This window comes from Saimiri boliviensis, chromosome 7 (assembly GCF_048565385.1).
Source record: "Saimiri boliviensis isolate mSaiBol1 chromosome 7, mSaiBol1.pri, whole genome shotgun sequence".
NCBI lineage: Eukaryota > Metazoa > Chordata > Mammalia > Primates > Cebidae > Saimiri > Saimiri boliviensis.
Genome location: NC_133455.1, coordinates 89,255,791 through 89,270,411, shown reverse-complemented (window position 1 = coordinate 89,270,411; position 14,621 = coordinate 89,255,791). Strand labels below are relative to the sequence as shown.

General features: G+C 41.6%; 1 protein-coding gene across 13 annotated transcripts in view; it reads right to left on the bottom strand.

Annotated features, from left to right (window-relative positions):
- The window catches only part of PPFIBP1 (PPFIA binding protein 1), a 165,467-nt gene extending 153,054 nt beyond the window's left edge, over nucleotides 1-12,413 (bottom strand). For all 13 annotated transcript variants that reach the window (XM_074402965.1, XM_074402969.1, XM_074402967.1 and 10 more), the window contains exon 1: nucleotides 12,194-12,413. The gene's annotated coding sequence lies outside the window, so the exon portion shown is untranslated. The remainder of the gene's footprint in view (nucleotides 1-12,193) is intronic.
- Between the last annotated feature and the right edge of the window lie 2,208 nt (nucleotides 12,414-14,621).

The window sequence follows — 14,621 nt, the reverse complement described above, 5'->3', positions numbered from 1 at the left end:
AAATAAAAGTAGTTAAATTTTGTGCAGTGTTTCCACTGTTTCCATAACAATATACATACGCACTGACAACTTCAGCAATTCTGTGCATGAGTTCAATGCTCTGTATTTTGATTTAAAACCAGCATTGCACGGGGCGTAGTGGCTCATGCCTGTAATACCAACACCTTGGGAAGCCGAGACAAGAGGACTGCTTGAGCCCAGGATTTCAAGACCAACCTGGGCAACATGGTGAGACCCTGACTCTACAAAAAATTAGTCAGGTATGCACCTGTAGTCCCAGCTACTTGGGAGGTTGAGGTGGGAGGATCACCTGAGCCCAGAGAGTAGAAGCTGCAGTGAGCTGTGTCTGCGCCACTGCACTCTAGCTTGGGTGACGGAGTGAGATCCTGTCTCAAAAAACAAAACAAAATGAACAACCACAAAAAAAACCCTCAACATTGTACAATACAAAGATGAAGAGGAAATTCATGTTAAAAACTTCAATGCTTAGCTTTTTAATTTTTAAATTTAATTCATGCCATAATTTTAATGTTTTTCTTCACATAGAATGACAAGTGGCCAATATCATGACAAATCAAGAGAAAAGCTGTATGTGAAAGGAAAAAAGCTTCATATTCTAGTACCTTTAACAGCACTTTTTTCTTGCCTTTTGAACAAAGGGTCACACATTTTCATTTTTGCACCAGGCTCCATGGGTTATATAGCTGGCCCTGCCGAGAACCATTGAATTCAAGAATATCATGCCTATCAATCTATACTGCACGCACTTGAACAAGCCTTTACTGACACCTTTCAAAGCAACTGCCATAAGACCCACCAATGGACTGACGGAGCAGTGATTTTTAGTACCACGTTCTTAATTATTGGATTTTTCAAACTTTTTCTCACATCCCCCTGATGTCATTATCACAAATCTGTTGAAATGCCACAAGCCAATGTTTTTTCAACTAAAGATCTTTCTAGAAATAAGTAAACTGAAAATCGGACACCACCTTAACAGGAGGAGAATTTAATCCAGAGCTGTCTCTGTTGGATGACTCCTTTCTACAGAGTATTTCCTGGTGCCTTGGTGGTTCTGTTTTAACCAAACCCTAGCTGTGGCCTCTAAAACCAGTTGTTTCTCACCACTCAGAGCTCAGATTTCCCCCAAGAAGTTGGCCTGTGAACCATTAAGTCTAGTTGCATAAAATTCCTCCTTCAAAGACAGTCAAGTTTTCCTTTTTCTTATTTCATTCTCTCTCTCTCTCTCTCTCTTTTTTATAACCACTACTATCCACTTCAATAAATTAACTTCCTGCCTGGAGACACATTTTGGCAAATGTGTCAGTTTGTATTGTTCAGATGAGAGACTTCTGTCATTCTTTGAAATTTTTCCTCCATAACAATAATCCCCAGAGCCAGCCTCTCAGCAGCCAGAGTTACTTGTCTGTGAATTTCCTTTCAATGCTTCCTACTCTACTGATAAATCAATGAAGACCGCCTGCAGTGAACTTACTCAACTCCTATCCCTTCTTATCACATCTTTTTATTTTCCATTTCCCCCATCCTTTTTTCCATCTCATCGGAAGAAGAGTTCTTATGGATTTCGAGGCTAACCCACTGCCCTCCACGTGATTTTGAGTCTATCCCCATCTCTCCACCCTGGACCATGCACTCATTCCTTTCTCCCTTTCCCTTCTTTTAATATCTTCCTGTCTACCTGAGCCTTCCCCAACCCAATCCATCTACCATGTCTCTCTCGAATCAATTGCTGAAAGGATGAACTAACTAAGCCACGGCAATACCTCAGCTCCCATGTAGTCCTCAATTTTTTTGCACTCTGGATTCCAACTTCATGAACTGACCTGGCACCAGGACTAGGTGCAGTCTGTTGGACACACCCTTGTAACCAGTCTGTTGCACTGAATGGCACGGTTAGTCCACTTACGCTGTGCTTCGTCCCTTGGCCACTATCGTCCTCCACTTCTCTTTGGCGGATCCTGCTCTGTCTCCTCCCCTAACTTCTATTTGCCTGACCATTTCTAAATGTCAGAAGTCCCCTGAAGACTGTATGCTTGCTTCTCTTTTTATTCTACATAATTTTGTTTGGGGAGCTCATCTATTCTCACTCTTTACATAACAGACCTATAGAGATGATCCATCAGTCTAGGGTTTGGCCTAAACTCTAAGCCTAAATTTCTAAATTCTTGCTTACCATCTCTACATGAATAATGCAAATAACAGTTAGTACTGGCTTTTAACACCCCAAGTACAGAACCATGCCAGAGGTAGGACTATGAAGAGGTCGAAGATACTGGCCCTGGAGCTGCACCTGCCTGAGTTGAAATTCTGAGTCTGATGCACATAATCTTTGTGACCCTGGGAAAGTTACTTAGCCTCCCTGTGCCTCAGATTCCTCATCTGTAATATGGGAATAATCTAGGTTGAAATATGTAAGGTGTATAGAGCAGTGCTTGGTACATAAAAAGTGTAATCTGCCAGGTGTTACCTATTATTGTTGTTATTCTCCTAAAAATCTGATAAGACAGGCATTATTATTCTAACCATTTATACGATGAGAAAATTAAGGATACTGTGGGTCATGATGGAATCTCCAACTCCAGATGTTCAAATCTTAACTTATATCTCCCATTAAAATTCACCTTTCACTTAGTCAGGCATGGAGGCATGTGCCTGTAGTTCCAGCACACGCAGAATGTGTAAGCCCCGGAGGCTGAGCAGGATTGCGTAAGCCCGGGAGTTCACGGCTGCAATGTACAATGATCACAACTGTGAACAGACACTGCACTCCAGCCTGGGCCACACAGCAAGACATCATCTTTTTTTAAAAAAATTAACTTTTGCATGTGGGCCATTCTTGATTTAAGGTCTTCCGTCCTTCTTGCTCCCCTTGCTCCTTATACCCACTAGAAACACCCAATCTACTATTTCCAGAGTTATTTTTATAAAACGATAATTCTCTCACTTCTTCTTTTCTTAAAAACATCCTGTTTTAAGGAATAATCTTGTCACTCTCTTTAAAACCCTGTAAGATTTGCCCCAATGTAGCTTACCTCTTTTCAAACAATATTGTTCTCTCTTTTCTCTAAATCTAATCTCACAATATTCTATATTTTGCTCCAGACCCAAGTGTACTCATGTTTCCCCACTGCCTCCTCAAAATCTCCTATCTGCTCTTTAATGCCCATTCAAATCCCACTTCTTCTAGAGGAACCTCATGAAACCCAGTCTCTTTCTTTGCTCTGGCGACTAGTCTAGTTCATAGTATGCTTTTCTCCCACCTACCTCCAAAACGACCAATAAACAGATGTTTAAAATTTTAACGTATTTTATATTTCATGAGTATTGTAACATAAACATAATATACTATTAAAAAAAAGAACAAAGTCCCCTTCATCCCACTTAGCAGTTTTTCATACACTGGCAAATGTAAACCATATATATGTGCTTGTTTTTATACTTCTTAAAATGCATATAATAGACATCCGTATAAGTTAGTATATTCAATCGTTTTAACAGCTAAACAGTATTCTAAATCTGCTTTTTATTATGGTTATGTATAAGGTGTGCCATCTCTTTCTGCCCGTCTCCTGTTTATGAATATTCTTAAGGTAAAGATCATGTTTTTTTTGTCTTTCCATCTCCAAGAGGACCTTGTACCAAGGCTGGGAATTGCTTAACACATGCTTAATGAAATCGTAACAACAATATCTGTCATCAAACCAGTGCATGTTGTGTGCCAAGAAAACAGCTGTTGGTGCTTCATATACATTATCAGATATAATCCTCATAACTACCCAATTATTCCCATTTCACAGAAGACTTAACCAAAATCACACAGCTGGTAACCACAGGGGATTCTAATCCGCATCTGTCTGAATCTGGAGCCCCACCCTTCATCCCTATGCTATAGTTAATAAAATTTTTATAAGGACATCCTCTGCTTTCTCAACCAAAGCTGAAGAACAGAAGAGTTCCAAGTATTCTGGTGTGGGCAGGCGGGAATGAGGATAAGAGACAGGAGGTGGAATGAATGCCGAGTAGATAGAGGCAAGGGATTGTAGCTGTAAAGCCAATCTACCATTGAGCCATTCCATCTGTGTTTACCGAGAACCTGCTGGGAGAAAGAGCTGAATTCGCTGCCTCCCCCTTCCAGGTGCTACACTTTCCTTCAGTATAAGTGCCATCATCTGTTGAAATCTACCATGTGCTGAGCATACCAGTATTATTCCTATTAATAATTTCTGGCTGGGTGTGGTGGCTCATGCCTATAATCCCAGCACTTTGGGAGGCTGAGGTGGGCAGATCAGCTGAGGTCAGGTGTTCGAGACCAGCCTGGCCAACAATGGTGAAACCCTGTCTCTACTAAAAATACAAAAAGAAAAAGAAAAAATTAGGTGGTCATGGTGGCAGGCACCTGTAATTCCAGCATCTTGGGAGGCTGAAGCTGGAGAATCACTTGAACCTGGGAGGTGGTGGTTGCAGTAAGCCGAGATTGCACCACTGCGCTGCAGCCTGGGTGACAGAGCGAGACTGTCTCAAAAAAAATAATAATAATAATTCCTAATTATTTCTAATCCTTCCAAAAAATACTAAGGCACATATATCAGAGTTACCATCTTACAGATAAGAAAGCTGAGACCCAGAGAGGCTAAATTACTTGCCAATATTAGACTGTAATAAATAGCAAAGCCAGGATTCAAGTTGTGGATCTGCTTGGCTCCAAAGTCCTACCTTTTTTCTCATACAAAATAATGCCTTTTTATATTTAAAGAACATATAAACTAAGATTTTTAAACATTTAGACTCGGTTAAGATCACATTTGGCTGCAAGTAACTACCTCAAGTTCTGTGGTTTAACCAAGTAAAGATTTTATTTTTCTCACAAAGAGTCAAGAAATGGGCAGACAGGGTCCAGTAGAGCAGGTGTAGAATGGTATCAGCTTCTCAGCCTCCTTCTAACTTTCTACCCAGTCATCCTTAACCCTCAAGCTTCTTGTCTTTGGTCATGCAATAGCCTGTCTAGTTTCTCCAGGGAAGAAATAAAAAGAGTGAATGGCTTAACAGGCAAGCTCACAGAGGCTGGACATAGTGGTGAATCAAACAAAATGGGTTCAGGCCAGGCACGGTGGCTCATGCCTGTAATCCTAGCACTTTGGGAGGCCAAGGCAGGTGGATCACCTGAGGTCAGGAGTTCAAGACCAGCTTGGCTAACATGGTAAAACCTCGTCTCTACTAAAAATACAAAAATTAGCCAGGCATGATGGCAGGCGCCTATAATCCCAGCTACTCGGGAAGCTGAGGCAGGAAAATCACTTGAAACCACGAGGCAGAGGTTGCAGGGAGCTGAGATCGCACCACTGCATTCCAGCCTGGGTGACACAGTGAGACTCTGTCTAAAAAAAAAAAAAAAAAAAAAAAAGGGCTCAGTTATAGAGAAGGAGGAAGGATGGGTATCAGTTGGGCATCCAGCCGTGTCTTTCCCACAGGGTGATATGAAGTGCAAGTCATCCGACAGAATCATATTCCCTTAGTAGAGAAAAACAATAAAATAAACTGAATTCTGTGTTTAGTAGCTTTCTCAGTTATGCAAAGTCACACATTGATGGAGGTGGAGGACAGAAAGATGTGAAAGTTTGACAAAAGCATCCAGGCAGCTGATGCAGAGGAAAAACACTGAGACACAGGTGACTTCACACAAATGGCCCTGGCCAGATCACAAGTTCAACCAGGGTGTCTCCTGTGAACTGTCACTGTTTCCCTTCTCCCACTCACTTCCCAGAGTTAATTTTGAGAACCCACAGGTTCATATGACTCTTCCATCATTCACAAAAAAAAGTAGAGTGTATTCAAATTCCAGTGCAAACAAAAGAAAATTCTGTACTGTGTTGTTATAAGCAGCAGCATCTTCAGAAAAAGATAATGGTCACAAGGGCATTCTTTATGCAACAGCAGCCACCCTGTCAAGTCACTAGATGAAAAAAGTAGACCATAGAGTCCCAACCTTGTTTTCACTTTAAATAAACTAAATACAATAAACTTTCTTCATGAAAAACTCATGCAACTCTGTGGTAATGAGATATTTGTGCAGAGTACTATGGATGAAGAGAAGGGTGACAAAATGCCAGCAAAAGGACATCAGTGAGCTTGCTCCTAGGCACAGAAATACAAGAAAACAGGTACATTTAGTGATATGGTACAGCACTATCTTCTGTGTAATTCTACGGTACAGTATTACTGCATATACCATGAAAGAGTCCACAGTCTTCCCAATGGGCCTATCTAGTTCTTCCCCAAAACGACCTTGCTGGCCTAAAGAATCCGGCCACTTCTTAAGAGTTCAGCTTTTATTGTTAAAAGAAAAAAATTAAAATTTGGCCCCTTCTATTTTTTAGACAGAGTACTGCTCTGTTGCCCAGGCTGCAGTGCAGTGGCATTATCTCGGCTCACTGCAACCTCCACCTCCTGGGTTCAAGCGATTCTCCTGCCTCAGCCCTCCTGAGTAGCTGGGACTACAGGAATGCACCACCATATCTAGCTGATGTTTGTATTTTTAGTAGAGACACGGTTTCGCCATGTTGGCCAGGCTGGTCTCAAACACCTGACCTCAAATGATCTGCCCACCTCAGCATCCCAAAATGCTGCGATTACAGGCATAAGCCACCACACCTGGCCTGGCCACTTCTTTAGGAATAGATTTGCTGCTGAAAAAAGCCTTAGTCCCTCTCTTACCAGGTGAAATTGAATTTTCCCTCTTAACAAAGACACACACACCGAGAATGAGCACACCTACTCTTCTGACCTTGTCTTTTTATGTCAAATGCATGATTTCCCTAAATTAAAGGAGAGGTGAAAATGCCCAGGCCCTACTCTGTAGTCCAGAGGGTGTCCATAAAATCTAAAGCCAGCCCCAAACATGATGGTACTTGATCTTCTTCCTGTATTTGAGACATGACCCTTGGCCAGAATGACTGATACTCAACGCAATTTGAGTTTGTACAATTCCTTCAGGTATGGACACTTTTAGGTGCACCACTGTACAGAAACCACTACATGATCTTTCTATTCTGAACTCATTACACTTGCCAAGAAAAACAAGGATGTGTGTGTGGACCAGTCAAAATGTGAGTCCCATCAAGTTCCAGGGAGATGGATAACCAAAGAGCACTCACAAACGGTGACAATACATCCACCTGGACCAGAGTCTAAGCCTACCTTTCAGAAATAGACACTCTTCTGTGGGTTCAGACTGGTACATATTTAGCTCAGGTTCTCTCCCCTACTCCCCAAAACTGCCTAAAGAGTGAGTAAACTTAAAACTCCTGGAAGGGCCTGTATTTTTTATCTAAAATCCAGTTTGGTATGTTAGTTTTTTGTTTTTTTTTTTTTTTTTTGAAGTGGAAAAAAATGCCCACCACTTGGCTTTTTAAAACAATATCACAAAACACCAAATGAGCATTAGTAATTATTATATCTAAAGTGAGGAGTGTAAAAGAAAGATTCTTTGCCTTTTGTAGGGTGGAATAATTCAGTTTAGTTTTAAATTTATGAGCTCCATGTAACACAGCATCAATTTTTGTGGCAGTGACACATATGACAAAAGCTGTAGGGTTTTTTTTTTTTCACTAGGAAGAAGGTTCTGACATGCACTACAATGAATTTGAGAAATATGACATAACACACTACTGATGCGCTGAACTACAAGAGCCCAGAGCAGTTTTTGGGCAGTTTGATAACTGATTTAATTGCGAAATTATCCACCTTTAGTCGAACAAAAAATGCTGGCCAGAAGACATTTTGTTCTCTTTATTCACAAGGAATACCCTGCATAGCTGGGCACAGTGGCTCACACCCATAATCCCAGCTGAGGGAGGTTGAGGTGGGTAGATCACTTGAGGTCACGAGTTCGAGACCAGCCTGGCTAACATGGTGAAACCCTGTCTCTACTAAAAATACAAAAATTAGCCAGGTGTGGTGATACATGCCAGCAATCCTAGCTACTCAGAAAGCTGAGGATGAGAATCACTTGAACCCAGAGTCTAAGCCTACCTTTCAGAAATAGACACTCTTCTGTGGGTTCAGACTGGTACATATTTAGCTCAGGTTCTCTCCCCTACTCCCCAAAACTGCCTAAAGAGTGAGTAAACTTAAAACTCCTGGAAGGGCCTGTATTTTTTATCTAAAATCCAGTTTGGTATGTTAGTTTTTTGTTTTTTTTTTTTTTTTTTGAAGTGGAAAAAAATGCCCACCACTTGGCTTTTTAAAACAATATCACAAAACACCAAATGAGCATTAGTAATTATTATATCTAAAGTGAGGAGTGTAAAAGAAAGATTCTTTGCCTTTTGTAGGGTGGAATAATTCAGTTTAGTTTTAAATTTATGAGCTCCATGTAACACAGCATCAATTTTTGTGGCAGTGACACATATGACAAAAGCTGTAGGGTTTTTTTTTTTTCACTAGGAAGAAGGTTCTGACATGCACTACAATGAATTTGAGAAATATGACATAACACACTACTGATGCGCTGAACTACAAGAGCCCAGAGCAGTTTTTGGGCAGTTTGATAACTGATTTAATTGCGAAATTATCCACCTTTAGTCGAACAAAAAATGCTGGCCAGAAGACATTTTGTTCTCTTTATTCACAAGGAATACCCTGCATAGCTGGGCACAGTGGCTCACACCCATAATCCCAGCTGAGGGAGGTTGAGGTGGGTAGATCACTTGAGGTCACGAGTTCGAGACCAGCCTGGCTAACATGGTGAAACCCTGTCTCTACTAAAAATACAAAAATTAGCCAGGTGTGGTGATACATGCCAGCAATCCTAGCTACTCAGAAAGCTGAGGATGAGAATCACTTGAACCCAGGAGGCAGACGTTGCAGTGAGCCAAGATTGTGTCACTGCACTCCAGCCTGGGCAACAGAGATTCTGTCTAAAAAAAAAAAAAAAAAAAAAAAAAAAAAAAAAAAAACTCTGCATCCTGCATCAAAATGTGACAGTAACCCTAATAGCTTTAACTCTCATATTTAAATCCATCTGTTTGACCATAGTTAAAAACAACAAAATAATCATGATAGTTATGATTATGGCTTCCTAAAATATTTCACAACTGGTTGCTCAACTGTGATTTTTTTTTCTTAATTTTAGATCTAATATGACTTTCTAGGGAAATCTCTGAAAATAAAAATGTCATTACGCAAAACTTCCTGCCTATGTTTTCCCCTTGAAGCAACATTTCTTTAATAAAGAATCAAGACACAAACCCAAACATGAATAAATATACATTCATTAATTCACTCCTTCACTCATTGTTTTGAAAAGGTAATTCAAACTAGGCCAGAGACATGTAATAATATCTTTGAAAAGACAGGCTAGGCACCCGTGGCTCACTCCTTTAATCCTAGCACTTTGGGAGGTTGAGGTGGGTTGATCACTTGAGCCCAGGAGTTTGAGACCAGCTTGAGCAATATGCAAAAACTCGCCTCTACTAACAATACAAAAATTAGCCAGGTGTGGTGGTGCGTGCCTGTAGTCCCAGGGGAGGCTGAGGTGGGAGAATCATTTGAACCTGGGAGGTAGAGACTGCAGTTAGCCGAAACTGCATCACTGCACTTCACCCAGGGTGACAGAGCGAGACCCTGTCTCAAAAAATACAAAAAGCAAAAAGACAAGACAGAACGCTGAATACAGTGTTCTTTCAGTTAACAGTTTGAAAACTATGCTGGTTTGGTATATAAATAAAAAGTTAGTTTTAATGTAAAAATTATCCACATAATCTAAATTAACTCATACAAATATTTTATGAATATGAAAGTTTTAAAAGAAGTCAGCTAGTCAGTAACCAAGGGGAAAAAGACATTTTCTGACTTATCTCATGCTAGTACAAGGAGTAATAAAAAGACTACATAAACAGTTAATTAACCGTCCCTCAATGAACTTGTTCCCAAAAATTGTCAGTGATGCCCCTGAAATTAGGCACTATTGATCTGGAACTTCAGTGTGATCAACATTTATCCATTAAGGCCAGATGACCTTAATTTTTAAAGTTCTATTGGACGTATGACAGTTGTTGGTCAAAGGAATTTAAACCTGATCCTACCTTTCTCAATAACTCAAACATCTCTTAAGTATTCTGTGTTTTACTACACTGTATCTGCCTCATAAACATGGACTGAGAAAGAGAAACATTGGTTTAAATTAAGTACGCAAAATTACTGCTATTACTCCAACTGTGAATCAAATTTAGAGTTTTGGTATATTCAAGCCTGTAAACTAGGACTAGTTTCTTGGAAAGAAAACGTAAATCTGAATTTGGCCCATAAGGATAACATCCTAAAGACACCCTTCTTTACTTAGCCATCTGGCTTTTGCAGCCCCATCTTTTGGTATTACAAATGCAGTTGGAACACTATCAGCCAAGGGACACTACAGTGAGTTCACATTAGCCCACAGAAACTCCACTCCACAGCTCTATCCTACTGAAAAAGTACACTAGAAAATACGATATGTTTTATGTACTCCCCATAGAACATAAATAGAAAAGACTTGGTCGTCATTATTGCAGAGCCATTTGCAATTTCTGTGTCTTAAGCCAAAACACAAACCAAAATGTAAATGTTCTTGTCTTTCCAATAAAGCAAATTTTCCTTTCTCAAAAAGCCTGCTATTTATCCACTCGATTTATTCTTTTCAGGAACTAAGAACAATACAGACCCAGGTATTTCCTAAACAACAACACAACCAAACACTTCTTTCTAGTTATGAAACTTAAAGATCATCTGGCTAGAAAGACAGACAACTCCATCTATAGTCCTCTACCCCATTTCCTGACTTGGGTTTACTAGATGTACTGTTGTGGCTTCTCTCTCCATCTCCTGGAAAAGCCTTTTCCTTCAGGGGCCTGGGATATGGATTTTGACTCTGAATGAAGTCCACTCCCATTTCCTCTAGACCTGGCAACAGTAGGATCCTCACTGTTGAGGAGGAACTTCGGTGAAAGAAAGGGGAAAATTGACTCGGGAGTCTCAGTGCCTACTTTTTTTTTCCTGCTCCAGAAGACAGCCTTAAATCATTGATAAGAGCGTTCTAAATCAGTGTGTGGAGTCAATTTCCCCACCCCCTCAAGAAAGTCAATCACACCCAGTTAGTGACCTGGGCACACAAAGTCTCCACACAGGAAAAAGACAGGGCTTGAAACAGGAAATAAACACAAATCAGAATTCTATTCTTTCACTTCTTAAAAGTATCTTTTTCCTCTCGACAGGCAATTGTTTTCTCAAAATACCGAACTTGGACTTTGAAATCAAGTTCTCTTTCTATTGCTCTCTACTGTTCTTACTGAAAGCAAGGATTTGTTTTGGTCCCACAGCTTCAAAAATTCACGTCCCTATAATTAAGAGTTTATATGCCGCACCTTCCACCTCATTTCCCTGTTAAAACTCCCTTCTCTAAAAAAGATCCCTGAAAACACAACTACCAGCCAGCCCCTCAAGTGGCCAAAGGAAACAGATCTGAAGATTTTCACAGCCATCCTAACCCCTCCAGATACAAAGTTGGCAGCTGAAGGGATTCTCAGTTAAAATACGAGTAACTACGAGTTGCAGTTTTAGAAGTGTGCCCCCAAGAGACGAGTGTTCCCACAAGCTCATAATTAATAAACACCCCAAGTGAATTTCTCAAATCCTGACTGGATTACACAAAAGGGCAGTTTACATTGATATGTAAGAATAACGTTGATATTCTTTCACTTGATATACAATAGGCCACTGGGAGATTTAAAAAATACAAAACTTTTTTTCCTTTCAATGAGCATAATTTTTGAATCAATGATTCATAACTTTCTGTGGCATTTTAAAATCCCCCAATACACATAGACAGGGACACACACACCTCCTGGTTGGGGTTCTCAAGTATTACTGGGAGCCTAGGGTGCGGGGGTCTAAAGATACAGATAAGACCTACACGTCCAATCCTGGAGTATTCTTCACGTACAAGCTCGGTCGGGGCGCCAGAAGTTAAGCCCTACCCCTCCAGCCCCAGCACCCCCAAAAGTGCCCGTTCCCATTGGGAAACGGGAGTGAGTTGGACAAGGAAATCGACCCGGGGAAGAGGAGCAGCTGCAACACCCAGCTGCAGCCACACAACGGTGCCACTTCCCTCCGGTCTCGGAGTGGAGCAAAACGCCCTTACCTGGGGGGTGGAGAGCCGCCGGCAGTAGTTCCAAAAGTTCTTGTCCACCTCCCCACAGAGTTCAAAGCCCCAGCACTCCCGCTCCGCCGCCGGCTCGCAGCAGACGAGTCCTTCCCGTCCCTTCTCCACCGTGCCTGCCCTACACCATGTCAGGAATCCGGGCAGGCATCGAGCTGGGAGCTGAAGCTGACATCACTCCCAGTTCCAGGTACCTCCCCCTCCCACTGCCGCCCTTCTCTCCTCCCTCCCTGCAGGAATCAGCCAAAGAGAGTCAGCAGGGGGGCGGGGCCGGAGGCGCCTACGCGCCCGCTGATTGGATCCGGGGAACGTCACTCAGAGGAGTGCACTAATTTTATACATTCCTCACTGAGCCAGACGAGGGCTGGAAGTGGGTGGATGGAAGAAAATGTTGCCCTTCCTGCTATCTCTAAGGAACGGGGATAATGCGATGGGGAAGAACCTGGCGGGTCGAGTTTTAAACTTTTCTCGTATTTGCTGAGATTCCAGATCAGAAACGAAACTAAGCCACCCGAACACCCTTCTTAAGGAGAAACAATTGCCTGGGTGTCACGGGCAAGTACGAGCCCGGCGGCGCGTGGTGTAGAAAATGGCTAGCTTTAAGCCATGCAAATAAAGGAAAACGTCAGCTCACGCTTCTGCCCTGCTATCCTGGGACTGCTGGGTGTTCCCTTAGATGGGGAATGTAGAACTTCAAAAGCACTTCAGAAAGGTTAAGAGACTCCTGAAAACGACCCAGCTCTGAATCGTTAACTGGTGGTGTTATCAGCCATGTGACTGCTTTTGCTTTTAGCGATGAAAATCACACCTTACACAAGCTTCTCGGGCAAGTAAAATGGAATCTCTGAAGCAAGAAAAATTAACACGTTTGAAGACCTTAAGGTTGCTGTTTTAATGCACACACTGAAAAGGGTGGAGGAAGGAGGGCTCACAATTGAGTTCTACAAAACACATGAGAATAATTACTGTTGAATGGAACCAACTGTAGTGGCTGAACTATCAATTAAAAATTAGCTAACATTTATCCTTGACTGATACCATGCGGTATAGTCCCCATGGCTGACAGAAGAGAAAGAGTATCAGAAGTTGGTTCTTCCAAGGAAGATACTGCTTAGAGGCAGAAATGAATGGTGAAAAGCAGCTTTATTTGTATGAGGTATAGGTAATATATAACCCACCATCTTCTAGAAATATAGTGAATTAATAACTTTCTATTGTTTTTCATTGTTTTTTCTGCTTGTTTGTTTTGAAACAGCTCACTCTGTCACCCAGGCCAAAGTGCAGTGGCATGATCTGGCTCAATGCAACCTTCTCCTCCCGGGTTCAAGTGATTCTCCTGCCTCAGCCTCCGATTAGCTGGGACGACAGGCACCCACCACCACACCCGCTAATTTTTGTATTTTTAGTAAACCCGGGGTTTCTGCCATGTTGGTCAGGCTGGCCTTGAAATCCTGACCTCAGGTGATCTGCCCGCCTCAGCCTCCCAAAGTGCTGGGATTACTGAATCTCATTGTTTTTTGATTGGTGACATGCCATACATTTCACCAATCTGCCAAAATTTGTAGAGGGATGCACAGAATCCACCTTTGTGTCCTGCTTAATCTTCACAATCATCCTGTAAATTGAGTGTTATTCGCCTTATTTTAACAGAGGGAATCAAAGGCTCAGCAAAGTTATGTAAGTAAATTTCTCCTTATCACCTAGAACTTGTATTGAAACCAAGGTCTATTTGACTCCAAAGCCATTTTTTTCTTTCTATACTTAAAGTATTGAGTGCCCATAATTTACACTCTTTCAAACAATAGAATGCTACAAGAAGTCCACAGGCTTGGACCACTGCTCTCAAAGACCTACTTTATATCATTACCATCTTATTACTTGTCAGACCTGCACTATTCCAAACTCCCAACTTGAATTTCTGACTTCAGTTTCCCCCCGTTCTAATTCTTCCTCTGCACCACTACCACATGAGTTTGCTAAAACGTTTGGTTTTGTCATCAACATCTCTCCCTCTAAATCACGTCCCCCTTTCCCTGCAATTCTTATCTAGCTATTTAAAACTCTCCCTCATCTGGCTTCTGCTTAACCTTTCCCAGTTTATCGCCCACTTCACTCCGGGGAATCCCTCTCTGTAGTCAGACAGGTCTACTCACCCATCCCTGCTTCATTCTCACCTTTCGGCCTAACCGGAATCCCCATTCAGGTGTTTTAAGTTCCACCCTTCTCTCAAAGCCTAATTAAATTTAAGTCCTTGTCCTCTGCCAAGACTTACCGTGTGTTACATTGGACAGAAAAAAGGACTCAAGGTTCTTGGCCTGGCTCCGCCACTTACCTATTGAGTAACTTTGGGCAAGTCATTAAAACATCCATCCCGAACCTTAGTTACCTCTGCTTTAAAATAGGGCATACC